Here is a 20850-nt window from a genome sequence, read left to right on the forward strand (position 1 = left end):
ACAGAACGAAACACTTCCCAGTCCTGCGCCATCCTCATAATGATTGTTATGCTTGAGCCCATTGTTGCAGCCACTGTGTCAATTCATCTCGTTGAGGGTCTCCCTCTTTTCCACTGATCCTGTACTTCACCAAGCATGATGTCCTTCTCCAGGGACTGATCCCTCCTGACAACATGTCCAAAGCATGTAAGACGCAGTCTCACCATCCTCACTTCTAAGGAGCATTCTGGTTGTACTTCTAAGACAGATTTGTTCGTTCTTTTGGCAGCCTGTGGTATATTCAATATTCTTCGCCAACACCACAATTCAAAGGCGTCAATTCTTCTTCGGTCTTCCTTATTCATTGTCCAGCTTTCACATCCATATGATGCGATCAAAAATACCATGGCTTGGGTCAGGCGCACCTTAGCCTTCCGTGTGACATCTTTGCTCTTCAACACCTTAAAGAGGTCCTCTGCAGCAGATTTGCCCAATGCAATGCATCTTTTGATTTCTCGACTGCTGCGTCCATGGGTGTTGATTGTGGATCCAAATAAAATGAAATCCTTGACAACTTCAATCTTTTCTCCATTTATCATGATGTTGCTCATTGGTCTAGTTGTGAGGATTTTCTTTTCCTTAATGTTGAGGTGCAATACATACTGAGGGCTGTGGTCTTTGATTTTCGTCAATAAGTGCTTCAAGGCTTCTTCACTTTCAGCAATCAAGGTTGTGTCATCTGCATAACACCGATTGTTAATCTGGTTATCTGGAAGTAACTACTGTTAATATGTCAGTGTAAACTCTTCCAAGCCTATTCAGAAAGAGAGATAGATGAGGGTGTGAGTAAGGAATGGAGTGAAGTGGAAAAGCGGGCAGAGAGAGTGAATATATTTTTAAAGTGATATGTATCATAAGATACATACTATTTTGTAATCTACTTTTTTCACTTAGGAAATACATTAAAAAAAATTTTTGTCATGTCGGGAAATATGATTCTACATGATTTTTAATGCCTTTACATTATTCCATTTTGTAAATGTACCACAAGTTATTTAAGTAATTCCCTATTATTGAATATATAGTTTCAAGTTATTGTATACTGTTTTTTTTTTTTTTTTGGTTAATGGCTGAAATGTATATCTATCAATAGATCCTTGCCCCATCTCTGATAATTTCTTCAGAATAAATACCTAGATGTGAAATCTCTGGCAAACTGGATAGGCACCGATCAGCTATAGCCTATAATTTGGGCCCACTGTTGCCCTGGTCTAGAGTGGAAAAGAGCTCTGATTTTACCAATGAACTAACTAGCTAATGTTACCCCAATGACAAGAGTTGGGTTATGAAGGTGTGTAAGGTTTCAGGTATGGGTCAAGTTTAACTTTTTACCCTAAATGATATCCAATAAAGGAAAGGGAAGCAAGCAGAGAGTGGGGGACCTCATACTACCAAGAAAGCAGCACCAGGAGCAGAGCGGGTCCTTTGGACCCGGGGTCCCTGTGTGTGAGAAGCTATTCGACCATGGAAAGTTTGAGAACAAGGACCTTTTTCCAGAGCCGACAGAGAGAGAAAGCCTTCCCCTGGAGCTGATGCCTTGAATTTGGACTTTTAGCCTACTTTACTGTGAGGAAAGAGATTTTTCTTTGTTAAAGCCATCCACTTGTGGTATTTCTGTTACGGCAGCACTAGATGACTAAGACATTTATCCTTGCACCAATACCTGTTGTTGTTAGTTGCTGTCAGCTGTCTAACATTCTGGCATGTCACTTGACCTCTTTACACCTCACTGTCCTAATTTGTATAATAAAAGTAATAAAAACCAACTCTATAGAGTTTTTGAGAAGATTAAATGAGCTAAGTTATGTGCTCATTCATTCCCTCAGTCAATACGTTTTTATTAAGTACTTACTAGGAGTCTCTGGGAGTCTCTGGGAGCCCTGGTGGCATAGTGGTTAAGGAGCTTGTCTGCTAACCAAAAGGTTGGCTGTTCGAATCCACCAGCTGCTCCTTGGAAACCCTATGGGGCAGTTCTACTCTGTCCTATATGGTTGCTATGAGTCTGAATTGACTCGATGGCAATGGGTTGGGTTTAGGAGTCCCTGAGAGTGCAAACAGTTAAGCACCAGACTACTAGCTAAAAAGCTGAGGGTTCAAACCCACTCAGAGGCACCTTGGAAGACAGGCCTGGTTATCTGCTTTCAAAAGGTTCCCCCAAAAACCTGTTGAGGTCAAGTTGATTCCAACTCATAGCAACCCTACAGGAGTCCTGGTGGCACTGTGGTTAAATCCCTCAGCCGCTAACCCAAAGGTGAGTGGTTCAAACCCCCCAGCCACTCCGAGGGACAAAGATGTGGCAGGCTGCTCCCTTAAAGATTATAGCCTTGGAAACCCTATGGGGCACTTCTACTCTGTTCTACAGGGTTACTATGAGTCTAAAAGACCACAGCCTTGAAAACCTTATGGAGTAGTGCTACTCTGCGCACATGGAGTTGTCATGAGCATCAATACTACACTATCTTAATTACTAATCTTTAAACATTTTGAAATCTTGTAAAGAATGTTCTCCTACTTTGGTCTTCTTCACCAAGTGTCCTGGCTATTCATGGACCTTTATATTTTCTTTTTAAAAAATTAGAATTAGCTTATTAAGTTCCACAAAAGAAGACCTATTGCGATTTTGTCTGGAATTGCATTGAATTTATAGATAAACTTTGAAATAACTGACATCTTTACGATAATGAGTCAGTAAATATATGAAGATGGTATATTTCTCCGTCTACTTAAGTATTCTTCATGTCTTTTTATAGTATTTTTCCATAAGGTCTTGAATATTTTACTAGATTTATTTCTAGATATTTGACTTTACCATTTTGATGCAATTTTAAATGGCACCCTCCTTAAAATGTCATTTTCTAAATATTTGTTACTGCAATATAAAAATGGAATTGATTTTTCTATAGTGACTTATATCCAGCAACTTTTCTAAACTCACATATTAATATTAATAATTTATCTATACATCCTTTTTTCTCTTTACACAATTATATCATCCACAAAAAAAGAACAGTTCTCTTTCTCCCTTTCTAATTTATACCTTTTTAAATTTTTCATTTATTTATTTATTTCATTGCCTTATTGCACTAACTCCTCCAAAACACTCATTCCTCTTGCTACTGCTGTGTAACAAACGACTCCAATCTTGGTGGCATAAAACAGCCTTTTTATTACGTTCACGGGTTCTGTGGGTCAGGAATTCAGACAGGGCACAGTGGTGACTACTTATGTCTTCTCTACAATATCTAAAGCTTCTTCTGGGAAGTATTGAAATCAAAGGGTCACTTGATGGCTGGTGACTGAAATCATCTGGAGGCTCCTTTGTTCATATGTCTGGTGCCTGGGCTGAAATGGTTCAAATACTAAGCTCAGCTGCAAACGTTGACTAGAGTGCCTACGTGTGGCCTTACCCTGTGGTCTAGGTTTTGTTATGACATGGCAGCCTCTGGTAGTTCATCTTGTTACACTGTAGTTCAGAGCCCTGGCAAACAAGGCAGAAGCTTTGTTGCCTTTTATGACCTTACTTCAGAAGTCACATAACATCACTTCTCCAAAGAGCTATACTGCACAAATAAAGGGAACCAAAAATTGACCAGAATCCAAAGGAATGTTGGTTAAATTAACATAATCTGGGATTTCTAGTGACCCTACCACAACTGTTTTCTAAGAGCAAAAGTAATTCCTCTTTGGAATAATATAATGTCATCGAAAGCCTTATTATCTGCACAGTTTTTCATCTACAATATCTAGTACTCAGTCAAAAATAATCCTATTTAAAAAATAGTGGGGGAACAAAAAGCACTAGACCTACAGCAGTTCCAGATAATGGAGCTATCAAATAAATACAGACTTTAAATTACTATGCTTCATGTTAGTTCAAGTTGTCTCATTACATAAAAAACTTATGAAGTTCATAAACGCTTGTAGAGATTGAACCAAGGGAATGAGAGAGAAGAGGGAGAGAGAATAAATAACCAATATCAGGAATCAAAAGGATATATCAAAACACACCCATTCTGATGATTCCTTCCACTGTAAGTTGGTTCTGATATAAGTGGAATACCTCATTTTTTTTGCCTTTTATTATCAGTATCTTTTAAATACTATCTTTGTCTTTGGTGGTGGAAACATTATATATAAATTTTATACATAATACATATATAGTATATTTTATACTTTAATACATACATACATGCATAAGAAATATATACAAATCATAACAATTTACTCCGACGATGAAGAAGACTTGGATGACATTGGCATTTTGTCAGTTTCAGTAATAACTCCGCTTGTGGAAGGCTCTGGATCATCTGGGTTATCCATGGGAATAAGGATGGCATTTCTAATCAGAAAATTAGTGAGAGTTGTCTGTATGGTTCTTCTCTTTTTTTCTTCGTATATTTCACAGTAACATCTCACTGCTTCCCGAATCCGCCTATCAACTTTAGCAAAGTGATCAGTGTTTGGGCTTATGTTTTCAAACAACTGAAGCACCTGATTTAGGTTAGAAAAAAAACTCCAGGTAATCCTTTCACTGTAAATTTTTTGACAACTTCTCTCCTTCCTCTTCCTAATTTTTCTTTCTTCTTCAGTATTTCTTTCCGTTTTAAAATCCATTAAGTCCTGATCTGTCAGTTCCACTTCTTCATGAACTATGAGCTGTTCCACATGAGAGCTATCAAGTTCTAAATTCAGTGTTCTTGTAATATGGACAATTTCTCCACTGATCTCTTCCATCATATTATCCTGATCAAATCCTTGGAGAGTGTTCACATAACTCAGCAATTTTTTTCCATATCCCCTGCATGTATTTCCCCGTAACTTAACGCCAAAGAGATATATTAATGATAAATGTACAAAAAAAGATAATTGTAAGTGCGATTCATCGTAACTCCAATATATTTTAAGTCAGAGACTACCAGTATATATTTCAAATAATTTTATGCCAATAAATTAGATGAAATAGTCAAATTCTTAGGAACACAAAACTTACTAAACTGTACACATGATGCACTACAAAAACTTGTAGTAGTCCTATAACTATTAAGAAAATTGAATCTGTCATTAAAAATCTTCCCTCAGAGAACAAAGAAAATGTCAGCACCACAAAAAAAACACTACAAAATGACAACAATAAACTCACACCTATCAATAATTACACTGAATGTAAATGGCCTAATGTACCCATAAAAAGACAAAGAAAGACAGAATGAATTAAAAAAAACAGGATCCACCAATATGCTGTCTACAAAAGACACACCTTAGAAACAAAGATGTAAATTTATTAAAAATCAAAGGATGGAAAAATACATCAAGCAAACAGCAACAAAAAGAGCAGGAGTGGCAATATTAATCTCAGGTAAAATAGACTTTACAACAAAATCCACCATCAAAGATGAAGAAGAGCACTATATAATGATTAGAGGGATGCACCATCATGAAGACTTAACCATAATAAACATCTACAAACCCAAAGACAGGACTCCAAAATACATAAAACAAACTCTAACAGCACTGAAAAGACAAATTGACACTTCCACAATGATAGTAGGAGACATCAACACACCACTGTCGGTAAAGGAGAGGACATCTAGAAAGAAACTCAGGAAAGATACAGAACAGCTAAAGGCCATAATCAGCCAGCTTGACCTCATAGACATATATAGAACACTCCACTCAACAGCTACAAAGTACACATTCTTTTCCAATGCACATGGAATGTTCTCCAGAATACACCACGTCTAGGCCAGAGAGCAACCCTCAACAAAACCCAAAACACTGAGATAATACAAAGTATTTTCTCTGAAAACAATGCCACCAAAGTAGAAATTAACAACAGGAAGAGTAAAGAAAAAAATCAGTTACATGGAAACAAAATAACACCCTGCTTAAAAACCAATGGGTAATAGAAGAAATCAGAGATGGAATCAAAAAATTCCCAGCATCAAACAAGAATGAAAACACATCATACCAAAATCTTTGGGGCACAGCAAAGGCAGCTCTCAGAGGTCAATTTATAGCAATAGATGTACACATCAAAAAGAAAGGGACAAAATCAAAGTATTAGCAACACAACTTGAACAAATAGAAAGAGAATGGCAAAAGAAGGCCACAGCCATCAGAAGAAAGGAAAACATAATGATCAGAGAAGAAATGAATGAAATAGAGAATAGAAAACAATAGAAAGAATCAACAAAACCAAAAGAGGGTTCTTTGAAAGAATCAACAAAATCTACAAACCAATGGCCAAATTGTCAAAAGAAAAACACAAGAGGACACAAATAAACCAAATAAGAAATTAAATGGGAGACATCACAACAGACCAAACTGAAATAAAAAGGATCACAAGAGAGTAGTATGAAAAACTATACTCCAACTAATTTGAAAATCTAGAGGAAATGGACAAATTTCTAGAAACACACTACCTACCCAAACTAACACAAAATGATGTTGAAAATCTGAACAGACCCATAACAAGAGAAGACATCAAAAAGGTGATTTTTTAAAAAATCCCAACAAAAAAAAGCCCTGGCCCAGATGACTTTACTGGAGAATTCTACCAAACATTTAGAGAACTTACACCAGTACTACTCAAATTATTTCAGAACACAGAAAAGGAAGCAATACTTCCAAATTCATTCTATGAAGCCAGCATAACCCTGATACCAAAATGAGGCAAAGACACCACTAAAAAAGAAAATGACAGGCCACTAACTCTCAAGAATAAAAATAGATGCAAAAATTCTCAACACATTCAAGCCAATAGAATTCAGCATCGTGTCAAAAAAATAATACACCACAGCCAAGTAGGATTCATACAAGGTATGCAAGGATGGTTCAACATTATAAAACCAATCAATGTAATCCACTACATAAATAAAAGGAAAGACTCACACAATCATCTCAATCTACACAGAAAAAGCATTGCTGATAAAAACTGTCAATAAAATAGGTATAGAAGGGAAATTTCTCAAGATAATAAAGGGCATCTATGCAAAACCAATGGCCAACATGATATTTTTTAAAATTTTTATTAGGCTTGAAGTGAAAGTTTACAAATCAAGTCAGTCTGTGTGTTTTTTGCTACATACTCCTAATTGCTCTCCCTCTAATGAGACAGCACACTGCTTCCCTCTACTCTCTATTTTCCTGTCCATTCAGCTAGCTTCTGACCCCCTCTGCCCTCTCATCTCCCCTCCAGACAGCTGCCCACATAGTCTTGTGTGCCTCCTTGATCCAAGAAGCTCACTCTTCACCAGTATCATTTTCTATCCCATAGTCCAGCCCAATCCCTGTCTGAAGAGCTGGCTTTGGGAATGGTTCTTGTCTTGGGCTAACAGAAGGTCTGGGGACCGTGACCTCCAGGGTCCTTCTAGTCTCAGTCTGACCATTAAGTCTGGTCTTTTTACGAGAATTTGGGGTTTGCATCCCACTACTCTCCTGCTCCTTCAGGGATTCTCTGTTGTGTTTCCTGTCAGGGCAGTCATCGGCTGTAACCAAGCACCATCTAGTTTTTCTGGTCTCAGGTTGATGTAGTATCTGGTTTATGTGGTCCTTTCTGTCTCTTGGGCTCCTAATTACCTTGTGTCTTTGGTGTTCTTCATTCTTCTTTGCTCCAGGTGGGTTGAGACCAAGTGATGCATCTAAGATGGCTGCTTGCTAGTGTTTAAGACCCCAGATGCCTCTCTCCAAAGTGGGATGTTTTCTTAATAGATTTTATTATGCCAGTTGACTTAGATGTCCCCTGAAGCCATGGACCCCAAAGCTACACTGGCCTTCGAAGGGTTCAGTTTATTCAGGAAACTTCTTTACTTTTAGTTTAGTCCACTTGTGCTGATCTCACCTGTATTGTGTTGTCCTTCCCTTCACCTAAAGTAGTTCTTATCTACTATCTAATTAGTGAAAACCCCTCTCCCTCCCTCACTCCCTCCCCCCTCTCGTAACCATCAAATAATATTTCCTTCTCTGTTTAAACTGTCTCTCGAGTACTTACACTAGAGGTCTTATAAAATATTTGTCTTTTGCAACTGACTAATTTCACTCAGCATAATGCCTTCCAGATTCCTCCATGTTATGAAATGTTTCACAGATTCATCATTGTATTTCATTGTGTGAATGTACAATAATTTATTTATCCATTCATCCATTGATGGGCGCCTTGGTTGCTTCCATCTTTTTGCTATTGTAAACAGTGCTGCAGTGAACATGGGTGTACATATATCTGTTCATGTAAAGGCTCTTAAATCTCTAGGATATATTCCAAGGAGTGGGATTGCAGGATCGCGTGTTAATTCTATTTCTAGATATTTATGGAAGGCCAAATCGATTTCCAAAGCGGTTTTACCATTTTACATTCCCACCAGCACTGTATAAGTGTTCCAGTTTCTCCGCATCCTCTCCAACATTTATTATTTTGTGTTTTTTGGATTAATGCCAGCATTGTTGGAGTGAGATGGAATCTCATTGTAGTTTTGACTTGCATTTCTCTGATGGCTAACGATCCTGATCATTTCCTCATGTACCTGATAGCTACCTGAAGGTCTTCGTTAGGGAAGTGCCTGTTCATAGACTTAGCCCATTTTTTAACTGGGTTATTTGTCTTTTTTGTAGTTGTGTTTTTGCCGTATCGTGTAGATTTTAGAGATAACACGCCGATCAGAAATGTAATAGCTAAGAAGTTTTTCCCAGTATGTAGGTAATCTTTTAATTCTTTTGATGAAGTCTTTGGATGAACATAGGTGTTTGATTTTTGAGAGCTCCCAGGTATCAAGTTTCTCACCTGCACTGTTAGTAATGTTTTGTATACTGTTTATGCCATGTAGTAGGGCTCCTAGCATTGCCCCTAATTTTTCTTCCATGATCTTTATTGTCTTAGATTTTATATTTAGGTCTTTGATCCATTTTGAGTTAGTTTTTGTGCGTGGAGTGAGGTATGGGTCTTGTTTCATTTTTCTGCAGATGGATATCCAGTTATTTCAGCACCATTTGTTAAACAGACTACCTTTTCCGCATTTAACTGACACTGGGCCATTGTCAAATATCAGCTGCTCATATGTGGATGGATTTATGTCTGGATTCTCAATTCTGTTCCATTGGTCTATGTATCTGTTGTTGTACCAGTACCAGGCTGTTTTGACTACTGTGGTGGTGGTGTAATAGGTTCTAAAATCAGGTAGAGTGAGGCCTCCCACTTTCTTCTTCTTTTTCAGTAATGCTTTACTTATCCGGGGCCTCATTCCCTTCCATATGAAGTTGGTGATTTGTTTCTCCATCTCACTAAAAAATGTCGCTGGAATTTGGATCGGAAGTGCATTTTATCTATAGATAGCTTTTGGTAGAATAGACATTTTTACAATGTTAAGTCTTCCTATCCAGGAGCTAGGCACTTTTTTCCACTTACATAGATCTCTTTTGGTTTCTTGCAGTTTTTTCTTTGTATAGGTCTGTTACGTCCCTGGTAAGATTTATTTCTAAGCATTTTATCTTCTTGGTGGCTACTGTAAATGGTATTGATTTGGTGATTTCCTCTTCGGTGTTCTTTTTGTTGGTGTAGAGGAATCCAACTGATTTTGTATGTTTATCTTGTATCCTGATGCTCTGCTGAACTCTTCTATTAGTTTCAGTAGTTTCCTTGAGGATTCTTTAGGGCTTTCTGTATTTAAGATCATGTGATCTGCAAATGGAGATACTTTTACTTCTTCCTTACCAATGTGTATGCCTAGCCTAAATTGCTCTGGCTGGGACCTCCAGCACAATGTTAAACAAGAGTGGTGATAAGGGTCATCCTTGTCTGGTTCCCGACTTGAAGGTGAATGCTTTCAGACTCTCTCCGTGTAGGATGATGTTGGCTGTTGGCTTTGCATAAATGCCCTTTATTATGTTGAGGAATTTTCCTTCTATTCCTATATTCCTGAGAGTTTTTATCATGAATGGACGTTGAAGTTTGTCAAATGCCTTTTCCACATCAATTGATAAAATCATGTGGTTCTTGTCTTTTGTTTTATTTATATGATGGATTACATTAATTGTTTTTCTAATGTTGAACCATCCCTGTATACCTGGTATGATTAGTTCTTTTTTTGATATGTTATTTGATTCTATTGGCTAGAATTTTGTTGAGGATTTTTCCATCTAAGTTCATGAGGGATATAGGTCCGTAATTTTCTTTTTTTGTGGAGTCTTTACCTCATTTTGGTATCAGGGATATGCTGGCTTCATAGAATGTGTTTGGGAGTATGCCGTCCTTTTCTATGCTCTGAAATACCTTTAGTAGTAGTGGTGCTAAGTCTTCTCTGAAACTTTGGTAGAATTCAGCAGTAAAGCCATCAGGGCCAGGGCTTTTTTTTTTTTGTTTTGTTTGGAAGTGTTTTGATTACCTTTCAATCTCTTCTTCTGTTATGGGTCTATTTAGTTGTTCTACTTCTGTTTGTGTCAGTTTAGGTAGGTAGTGTGTTTCTAGGAATTCATCCATTTCTTCTAGGTTTTCGAATTAGAGTACAATTTTTCGTAGTAACCTGATAGGATTCCTTTAATTTCAGTTGGATCTGTTGTAATATTGCCCATCTCATTTCCTATTCAGGTTATTTGCTTCCTCACCTGCTATTCTTTTGTCAGTTTTGCCAAAGGTTTATCAATTTTGTTCATTTTTTCAAAGAGCCATCTTTTGGTCTTGTTAACTCTTTCAATTATTTTTCTGTTTTCTATTTCTTTTAATTCTGCTCTAATTTCTATTATTTTCTTTCCTCTGGTGCCTGAGGGTTTCTTTTGTGGCTCTCTTTGTATTTGTTCATGTTGTAGGGATTATTCTTTGATTTTGGCCCCTCTTCTTCTATGCATGTGTTTATTGATATAAATAGACCTCTGAGCACTGCTTTCACTGTGTCCCAAAGGTTCTAATAGGAAGTGTTTTCATTCTTATTGGATTCTATGAATTTCTTTATTCCATCCTTAATGTCTTCTATGACCCAGTCTTTTTTGAGCAGAGTGTTGTTCATTTTTCAAGTGCTTGATTTCTTTTCCCTGCTTTTTCTGTTGTTGATTTGTACTTTTATGGTCTTAGGGTCAGAGAAGATGCTTTGTAATATTTCGATGTTTTGGATTCTTCTAAGGCTTGCTTTATGACCTAATATGTGGTTTATTCTAGAGAATGTTCCATGTGCCTTGGAAAAGAAAGTATATTTGGCTGCTGTTGGGTGGAGTGTTCTGTATATGTCTATGAGGTCAGGTTAGTTGATCTGGGCATTTAGATCTTCCGTGTCTTTGTTGAGCTTCTTTCTGGATGTCCTGTCCTTTACCAAAAGTGCTTTGTTGAAGTCTTCTGTTATATCTCCCTTTTCAATGGTATTAGAGTTTGTTTTATGTATCTGGCAGCCCTGTCATTGGGTGCATAAATATTTAATATGGTTATATCCTCCTGGTATATTGTCCCTTTGATCGTTATATAGTGTGTCCTTCCTCATCCTTTGCGGTGGATTTAACTTTAAAGTCTATTTTTTCAGAAATTAATACTGCCACTCCTGCTCTTTTTTGATTGTTGTTTGCTTGATATATTTTTTCCCATCCTTTGAGTTTTAGTTTGTTTGTGTCTCTAAGTCTAAGGTGTGTCTCTTGTAGGCAGTATATAGATGGATCGTGGTTTTTAATCCATTTTGCCACTCTATGTCTCTTTATTGTTGCGTTTAGTCCATTAACATTCAGCGTAATTTAAGATAAGTATGAGTTTAGTGCTGTCATTTTGATGTCTTTTTTTGTGTGTTGTTGACTGTTTCTTTTTCCCACTTAATTTTTTGTGTTGAGTAGTTTATATATTGTCTTTTCCTCTTATTTGTTGTTGTTGATTTTGTTTCTGCTGAGTCTGTATTTTTTCTTGTACTTTATTTTGATGAGTAGAATAGTTATTCTGCTTTTTGGGTACCTTAGTATTTACCCCTAATTTTCTAAGTTTAAACATAACTTTTATTTCTTTATATTGCCTTGTCTTTCTCTCCGTATGAAAGATCTATGATGACATTTTTAGTCCTTCTTCATTGTTTTAATGTTGTCTTCTTTTACATAATAAAATTGCAGTTTCCCTGTTTTGAGTGCTTTTTTATCTTGATTTATTTTTGTGATTTCCCTGTCTGGGTTGACATCTGATTGCTCTACCCAGTGTTCTTGTCTTGGGTTGATACCTGATGTTATTGATATTCTAAGCAAAGAACTCCCTTTAGTATTTCTTTTAGTTTTGGTTTGGTATTTATGAATTCCCTAAACTTCTGTTTATCTGGAAATATCCTAAATTCACCTTCATATTTGAGAGACAGTTTTTCTGGACATAAGATTCTTGGCTGGCAATTTTTTCTCCTTCAACAGTTCATATAAGTCATCGCATTGCCCTCTTGCCTGCATGGTTTCTGTCAAGTAGTCTGAGCTTATTCTTATTGACTTTCCTTTGTAGGGGACTTTTCGTTTATCCTTCTCTGCTCTTAAAATTCTCTATCTTTGATTTTGGCAAGTTTGATTATCCTATGTTTTGGTGACTTTCTTTTAGAATCTACCTCATGTGGAGTTCGATGAGCATCTTAGACAGATATCTTCTCATCTTTCAAAATATCAGGGAAGTTTTCTGCCAACAAATCTTCAAAAATTCTTCTGTGTTTTCTGTTGTCCCTCCATGTTCTGGTACTACAATCACTTGTGAGTCATTTCTCTTGATAGAGTCCCACATGATTCTTAAAGTTTCTTCATTTTTTAAAAATTCTTTTATCTGATTTTTCTTCAAATATATTGGTGCCAAGTGCTTTATCTTCAAGCTCACCAATTCTGCCTTCTACTTGCTCAAATCTTCTCCTCTGACTTTCTTTTGAGTTGTCTAATTCTGTAATTTTGTTAATCTTCTGAATTTCTTATTGCTGTCTATCTATGAATTCTTGTAGCTTATTAAATTTTTCATTATGTTCTTGAATAACCTTTTTAATTTCTTCTACTACTTTTCCTCTGTTCCTTGGCTTGTTCTGATGTATTGCTTGATCTCCTTCCTAATTTTGTTCCTGAAGTCTTGAAGAGTTCTGCATATTAATCTTTTGAACTCTGCACCTGGTAATTCCAAGAAGACACTTTCATCCAGAAGGGCTGTTGATTCTTTGTTTTGAGAGCTTGTTGAGGTGGTCATGGTCTGTTTCTTTATGTGACTTGAATTGACTATTGTCTCTGAGTCATCTATAAGTTATTTTATTAGTTTATTTTATGTTTGCTTACTGTGTCCTAACTTCTTGCTTTGTTTTGTTTTGATATGCCCAAAATGAGTTGCTTGAGTGAGCTAGCTTTACCATTTTTGCCTTTGAAGCTCTGATGTCCTGTCACCAGATGGCTAGAGCCGTTATCAGGCATATCAGTCTAGGAACTCATTCACTTTTCTTGTATGAATTCAGCTCAGATGACCAGGTCGCTGATCATCAAATGTGTGGTACAGGCTCTGTCCTACAGTCTTAGAGGGGCAGGGGTGATTGGCGTAGGTACCGGTATCTGGTTGCAGCAGGGGGTCACCCTCTGAAAAAGGCAGGGTGCTGAGAACCATCCCACAAATGTCTGTGAGGAAAGTGCATCCCTGTTCCCTAGAGTGTACAGGTAGGTGGGTTTTGCAGATGGACCATGGGCACCCAATGCTTTTGTTTGTAAGGGCTAGGAGGTACCAGTTATCCTTGGACCCCTGTCATGGGTGGCTGGGTGGCCTGAGTGGAGCCACCAGTCCTTAGGCCCCTGATGTCGGTAGGTGAGGATCCTATTTAATAGGCAAAGTGGTTTCAAATATCAAACACCCCCCTCTTCACCACACAGCTGAAACTGTTACAATATGGCAACAAAGGCCTATTCTCCTGGAATAGGCCCACACAGGTCCATGAAGGGGGGAAAAGTATTCAAAGTACACAGGCTGTTTATGCTTGGACAGGAGGCGCTTCTGACCTGAGCTCCCCCCGTTAGTGGAGGTGGCAAATTACCTTTCTCCCCAGTTGTGAATTTATTCCTACTCCAATGCTGGGAGGATGGCTCTGGGCACTCAACATGGCCTATCTCAGTCCCAGGGAAATCAACAGCCACTGAAGCCACTTTGGGGGCTGGAGGCTCTGTAAAATATATGTAAGTACTTAGCTTTTGTCGAGAGTGTTGTTCTTCTCTGGTTATGGAGGTGTAAGTAGGCTGTGGGGCTGGCTGTTTCTCCCTGAGGACACCGTGGCTGAACGCTACCACCAGCCCACCACAGCCACTCCAGGGAATGATGCCTGAGGGAGCCTGGCAATTCAGGTCCGGTAACTCCTCTCCACTTCTGAACTGTCTCTCCCTCCTCCTGCCGCTCAGTCAGTTTTCTAACTTTGCCTTTGATGTTCAAGGCTCCTAGTTTGTCATAAATATAATTGTTTCACTTGTTTTTTTCGGGTCTTTGTTGTAAGAGGGATCACAGGGAGTGTCTGGTTATTTTGCCAACTGGGCCCTGCCTTTCAGCATCACTCTTAATGGAGGTAGGCTGAAAACATTCCCCTTGAGAACAGGAACAAGACAAGGATGCCCTTTATCACCAATCCTATTTAACATTGTACTGGAAGTCCTAGCTAGAGCAATAAGTCAAGAAAAAGAAATAAAGGAAATCCAAGTTGGTAATGAAGAAGTTAAACTGTCCCAATTTGCGGATGATATGATACTCTACGTAGAAAACCCCTAAGATTCCATGAGGAAACTACTGGAAATAATAGGAAGAATCATCAGAGTAGCAGGATACAAGGTAAACATAAAAAATCAGTTGGATTCCTATATAGCAATAAAGAGAATATTGAAAAGGAAATTGGGAAAACAACACCATTTGTAATAGCCCCTAAAAAATAAATTACTTAGGAATAAATCTAACCAGGGATGTAAAGGACCTATATAAAGAAAGCTACAAAACACTACTGCAAGAAACCAAAAGAGATGTACATAAATGGACAAACATATCATGCTTATGGATAGGTAGACTCAACACTGTGAAAATGACAATTCTACCCAAAGCAATTTACAAATGCAATGCAATCCCAATCCAAATATCAACAACATTCTTTAATGAGATGGAAAAACTAATCATTAACTTTATATGTAAGGGGACAAAACCCCCAGATAAGTAAGGCACTATTGAAGAAGAGGATATAAAGTAGGAGGACTTGCACTATGTGACCTCAGAACCTACTGTACAGCTACAGTAGTTAGAACAGCCTGGTACTGGTACAACAATAGATACATTGACCAATGGAACAGAATTGAGAACCCAGATGTAAACCCAACCACCTATGGTCACCTGGATTTCAAGAAGGGCCCTAAGTCTATCAAACGGGGAAAATACAGTCTTTTTAACAAATGGTGCTGGAAAAACTGGATGTCCATCTGCAAAAAAAAAAAAAAATGAAACAGAACCCATATCTCACACCATACACAAAATCTAATTCAAAATGGATCAAAACCTAAATATAAAGCCAAAAACTATGAAGTTCATAGAAGAAAAAATACGATCAATGTTAGAGACCCTAATACACAGCATTAACAGGATACAAACCACTACCAACAACACACAAACTCCAGAAGATAAGCTAGATAACAGGGATCTTCTAAAAATTAAACACTTATGCTCATCAAAAGACATCACCAAAAGAGTAAAAAAAGAACCTACAGACTGAGAAAAAATTTTTGGCTTTACAAATCAGACAGAGGTCTAATCTCTAAAATCTACAGGAAAATCCAACACCTCTACAACAAAAAGACAAATCATCTAGTTAAAAAATGGGCAAAGGAAATGAACAGACACTTCACCAAAGAAGGCATTCAAGCAGCCAACAGACACGTGAGAAAATGCTCACGATCACTAGCCATTAGGGAAATGCAAATGAAAACAACAATGAAATACCATCTCACCCCGGCATTACTGACATGAATAAAAAAAAAAAAACAGGAAATTGCAAATGTTGGAGAGGCTGCAGGGAGATAGGAACTCTTATGCACTGCTGGTGGAAATGCAAAATGATACAACCATTTTGGAAAATGATATGACCCTTCCTTAGAAAGGTAGAAATAGAAATACCATAGGATCCAGCAATCCCAATCCTAGGAATATATCCTAGAGAAATAAGAGTCATCACTCAAAGAGTCATATGCAAACCCATGTTCATTGCAGCATTGTTCACAATAGCAAAAAGATGGAAACAACCTAGATGCCCATCAACAGACGAATGGGTAAACAAACTGTGGTACATACACACGATGGAGTATTATACAATGATAAAGAACAATGATGAATCTGTGAAGCATCTCATAACATGGATGAGTCTAGAGGGCATTATGCTGAGTGATATAAGTCCGTCACAAAAGGACAAATATTGTATAAAACCACTTCTCTAAATACTCATGAAAAGGTTTACACAAAAAGAAACATTCTTTGATCATTATAAGGGAGGAGAGGGGTGGGGATGGTAGAACACTAAATAGACAATAGATAAGAGGTGACTTTGGTGAAGGGTAAGACGGTACACAATATTGGGAAAGCCAGCACAACTTGTACAAGGCAAGGTCATGGAAGCTCCATAGACACATCCAAACTCCCTGAGGGATTGAATTGCTGGGCTTAGGGCTGTGGGGACCATGGTCTCAGGGAACATCTAGCTCAATTGGCATAACATGGTTTATAAAGAAAATGTTCTACATTCTTCTTAGGTGAGTAGTGTCTGGGGTCTTAAAAGTCTGTGAGCAGCCATCTAATATACTCCACTGGTCTCACCCCTTCGGGAGCAAGGAATAATGAAGAAAACTAAAGATACAAGGGGAAGATTAGTCCAAAGGAGTAATGGACGACATCTACCACGACCTCCACCAGACTGAGTCCAGTACAACTAGATGGTGCCCAGCTACTACCACTGACTTCTCTGACAGGGATCACAATAGAGGGTCCCAGACAGAGCCAGAGAAAAATGTGTAGAATAAAATTCTATCTCAAAAAGAAAGACCAGACTTGCTGGCCTGACAGAGACTGGAGAAACCCTGATAGTATGGCCCCCAGACACTCTTTCAGCTCAATAATGAAGTCACTCCTGAGGTTCACCCTTCAGGCAAAGATTGGACAGGCCAATAAAACAAACAAACAAAAAAAGACTAAAGGGGCACACCAGCCCAGAGGCAAGGACTAGAAGGCAGGAAGGAACAGGAAAGCTGGTAATAAGGGAACCCAAAGTTGAGAGAGTATTGACATGTCATAGGGTTTTTAACCAATGTCATAAAACAGTATGTGTATTAACTGCCTAATGATAAACTAGTTTGTTCTGTAAACCTTCATCTGAAGTATAATAAAATTTTTTTTAAAAAAATCTTCCCTCAGAGTACACTACAGGCCCAGAGAGCTTCATTAGCAAATTCTACCAAACATTTAATGAATAAATAATACCAGTTTTACTCATATTCTTCCAGGTAATAGAAGGAAAGGAACTATTTTCCAGTTCTTTTCAAGGTTTTGCCACATGGCAGCCTGTTGTCATGACAAAGGCAAAGTTGCTAAACAAAATATTATCAAACCAAATACCTAGAAATAAATATTTTTTCTTGAGATAGCTAGTGGTGACACAGGTGTGATGGTTAAGGTTGTTGTCATGGATTGAATCGTGCCCCCTCAAAATGTGTTGCAGTTTGGCTAGGTTGTGATTCCCAGTATTTTATGATTTTCCACCATTTTGTCATCTGATGTTATTTCCCTATGTGTTGTAAATCCCATCTCTATGATGTTGATGAGATGGGATTAGTGGCAGTTATGTAAACTCAATCTACAAGATTAATCTACAATTTAAGCCAATCTCTTTTGAGATATAAAAGAGAGAAGCAAGCAGAGAGACAGGGAACCTCATACCACCAAGAAAGCAGTGCCGTGAGCAGAGGGCACCCTTTGGACCTGGGGTCCCTGCACCTGAGAAGATCCTAGACCAGGGGACATTTGATGACAAGGACCTACCTCCAGAGCTGACAGAAAGAAAGCCTTCCCCTGGAGCTGATGCCCTGAATTTGGACTTCTAGCCTACTAGACTGTGAGAAAGGAAACTTCTGTTTGTTGGAGCCATCCACTTGTGGTATTTCTTTTATAGCAGCACTAGATGACTAAGGCAGCAGTTGTCTGTCATCTTGGCTGGGCCATGAGTCGCAGTGGTTTGGCAGTCATATGATATTGTGATCACCTCCATGATGGGACCTGCTATTAGTAGCCAATTAGTTGAAAAGGAGTTTCCTGGGGCTTGTGGCCTGCGTACAATATAAGTGGACATTCTGGCAAGGCTCAGGAAGCTTTTTGCTAGCACTGGATCCTGCAGCTGGCTCCTGTTCATCTGATCTCTGGTTCTTGAGACTTGAGCTAGCAGCTTACCTACAGCTTTGCCTGCCTATCTTGGGATTCATCAATCTTTGCAGCCTGTGAGCAAGAGCCCTGCTCTCTGACCTGTAGATCTTGGATTCACCAGCCCCTGTGGCTACGTGAATCAGGAGAAGTTTACTATCTTGACCCATGGACTTGGGAAGTTCCAGCCTCTACAACTGCATTAGACACTTCCTTGATGTAAATCAATTTATATATATATTTATAGGCTTTACTGGTTTTGCTTCTCTAGAGAACCCAGCCTAAGACACTAGTGTGTTTACTTTGGGACAATTCATCAAGGCATATTACTTTATTCGCGTACCTTTTGTATAATATGTTTGCCTTGGTTATCTAGTGCTGCTACAATAGAAATACCACAAGTGGATGGCTTTAACAAACAGAAATTTACTCTCTCACAGTCTAGGAGGCTAGAAGTCTGAATTCAGAGTGCCAGCTGGAGGGGTTATATGAAGAAGAACAAGGCATCAGGATTGGAGGAAGACTCACTAACAACTTGCAAAATCCAGGTGACACAACTTTGTTTGCTGAAAGAGGACTTGAAGCACTTACTGATGAAGATCAAAGGCCATAGCCTTCAATAAAACTAAACTATATATATTTTATATATAAAAATATATAATTTATATATATGTAATTTTAGCTGCTTTAACTTTATAAAAGTTGGAATACATTTAAATGCAATAAAGTTAAAAAAGTAAGCAAAGGAACAATAAACACAGGATTCAGGGTTGGTGACTTGGGAATGACATGTTGGGAAAACTTGGTTAATGATGTTATTGTCAAGGCTTAGGGTTTGTTTTAGGTGTTGGGTTTGTAGGTGCTTATTACGTTATGAAAACCGATTTACTAAATAAATAACTAAAAGTAGTCCAAATATGAGACCAATGAAGAGAATATGTAATATAAAATGATTATGATGCCAGTTCTTTGCACCTGGATCCAAAATTTTTAAATACCAAAAAAATTAATTTATGATGAAAACTGTTTCACTTCAAGTTTAAAATGTATAAGGGTATATATAAACTTTCAAAATTCTTTTAGGATTCATGCAAGCAAAAATCTTTGAAGACCTTGATCTAGAAGACATGCTATGATCTTGCTTACATGAATAAAATGAAAAAATTTTTTCAAATGTCTTATAAAAATTGAAATACATGTCTGCTCATTCTGCATTATACTATTCTAGGAACGGTATAAAGAAAGAAAATTAAATTGAAATGGAACAGCATTTTCAAAACCATATCTTGTAATGCATTAATTTGGATAATTGTTAATAAGTAACACACATGCATGCACACAATAGTTCTATGCTTGAATACATACATGCACGGGCAATAGTTCTAGGCTCAAATACATTTGAGAAAGGCTGGATACTATCTTACCGTATTGAAAATACATAATAAACTTTAGTGTATTAAAAAAGCTGAGAAGTCCTGCAGTAAGGACATATGAAGACATGTATTTAACTTTGCTCAATCTAAGGTTTCCGAAATTTAGAACTTTTTTTTTTCAGCAGCAATGGAATTCTATTAACATTCACTGTTTTGAGGGTCATGAGTTTTGGTAACTCTGGCCTAACATAGTATATTGTTAGTGAACCCATACTAACTTTAAGCGATCACAATTTCCTTTTCACTTAATTTCTTTAATTCAATTGTTTCATTCAAATAAAATAATAAAATATAGCATGATATTCTCACATCATTGATCTTTATGGATTCTTTTATACTATTGACTATTACTAATAATCATTAATCAATTCCATTCACTAATTATCTCACTATTCTAAGTTTTTCCCACATGCCTCAGGGACAAGAATGAATGTGTGAATTCCACACATTACTCTCTGTAAGTATTTAGAATAGGTTCTTATACTACAGTAAAGCAGATGGATGTTACTATTATGAAAAGAAACATGTTGGAGAAGAACACTTCTATTTCTAGACTGTGAGATTGAAATAAACACTTTTGGAGTTCTTAGCATGTGCCAGGAAACCCTGGTGCCCTAGTGGTTAAGTGCTACAGCTGCTAACCAAAGGGTCGGCAGTTGGAATTCACCAGGTGCTCCTTGGAAACTCTGTGGGGCAGTTCTACTCTGTCCTATAGGGTCGCTATGAGTCAGAATCGATTCGACGGCACTGGGTTAGTATGTGCCAAGCGCCATGTCCAACACTGTATGCACATTATTTCATTTAAGTCATCATAAATATTCTATGAAATAGCTATTATTATTGCTATTTGACAGAGAACAAAACTGAGGCACGTTGTTTATGTAACTTGCTCAAGGTCACATAACTAGTAAATAGAGAAGCAAGGTTTCAAAAATAATTTCAGAAATAATCCATGTGCTCTTAACCACTATACTATACTGCCTCCTTGAGGACAAATACCATATTTTATTTATCTCT

Source organism: Elephas maximus, chromosome X (genome assembly GCF_024166365.1).
Source record: "Elephas maximus indicus isolate mEleMax1 chromosome X, mEleMax1 primary haplotype, whole genome shotgun sequence".
Taxonomy (NCBI): Eukaryota; Metazoa; Chordata; class Mammalia; order Proboscidea; family Elephantidae; genus Elephas; species Elephas maximus.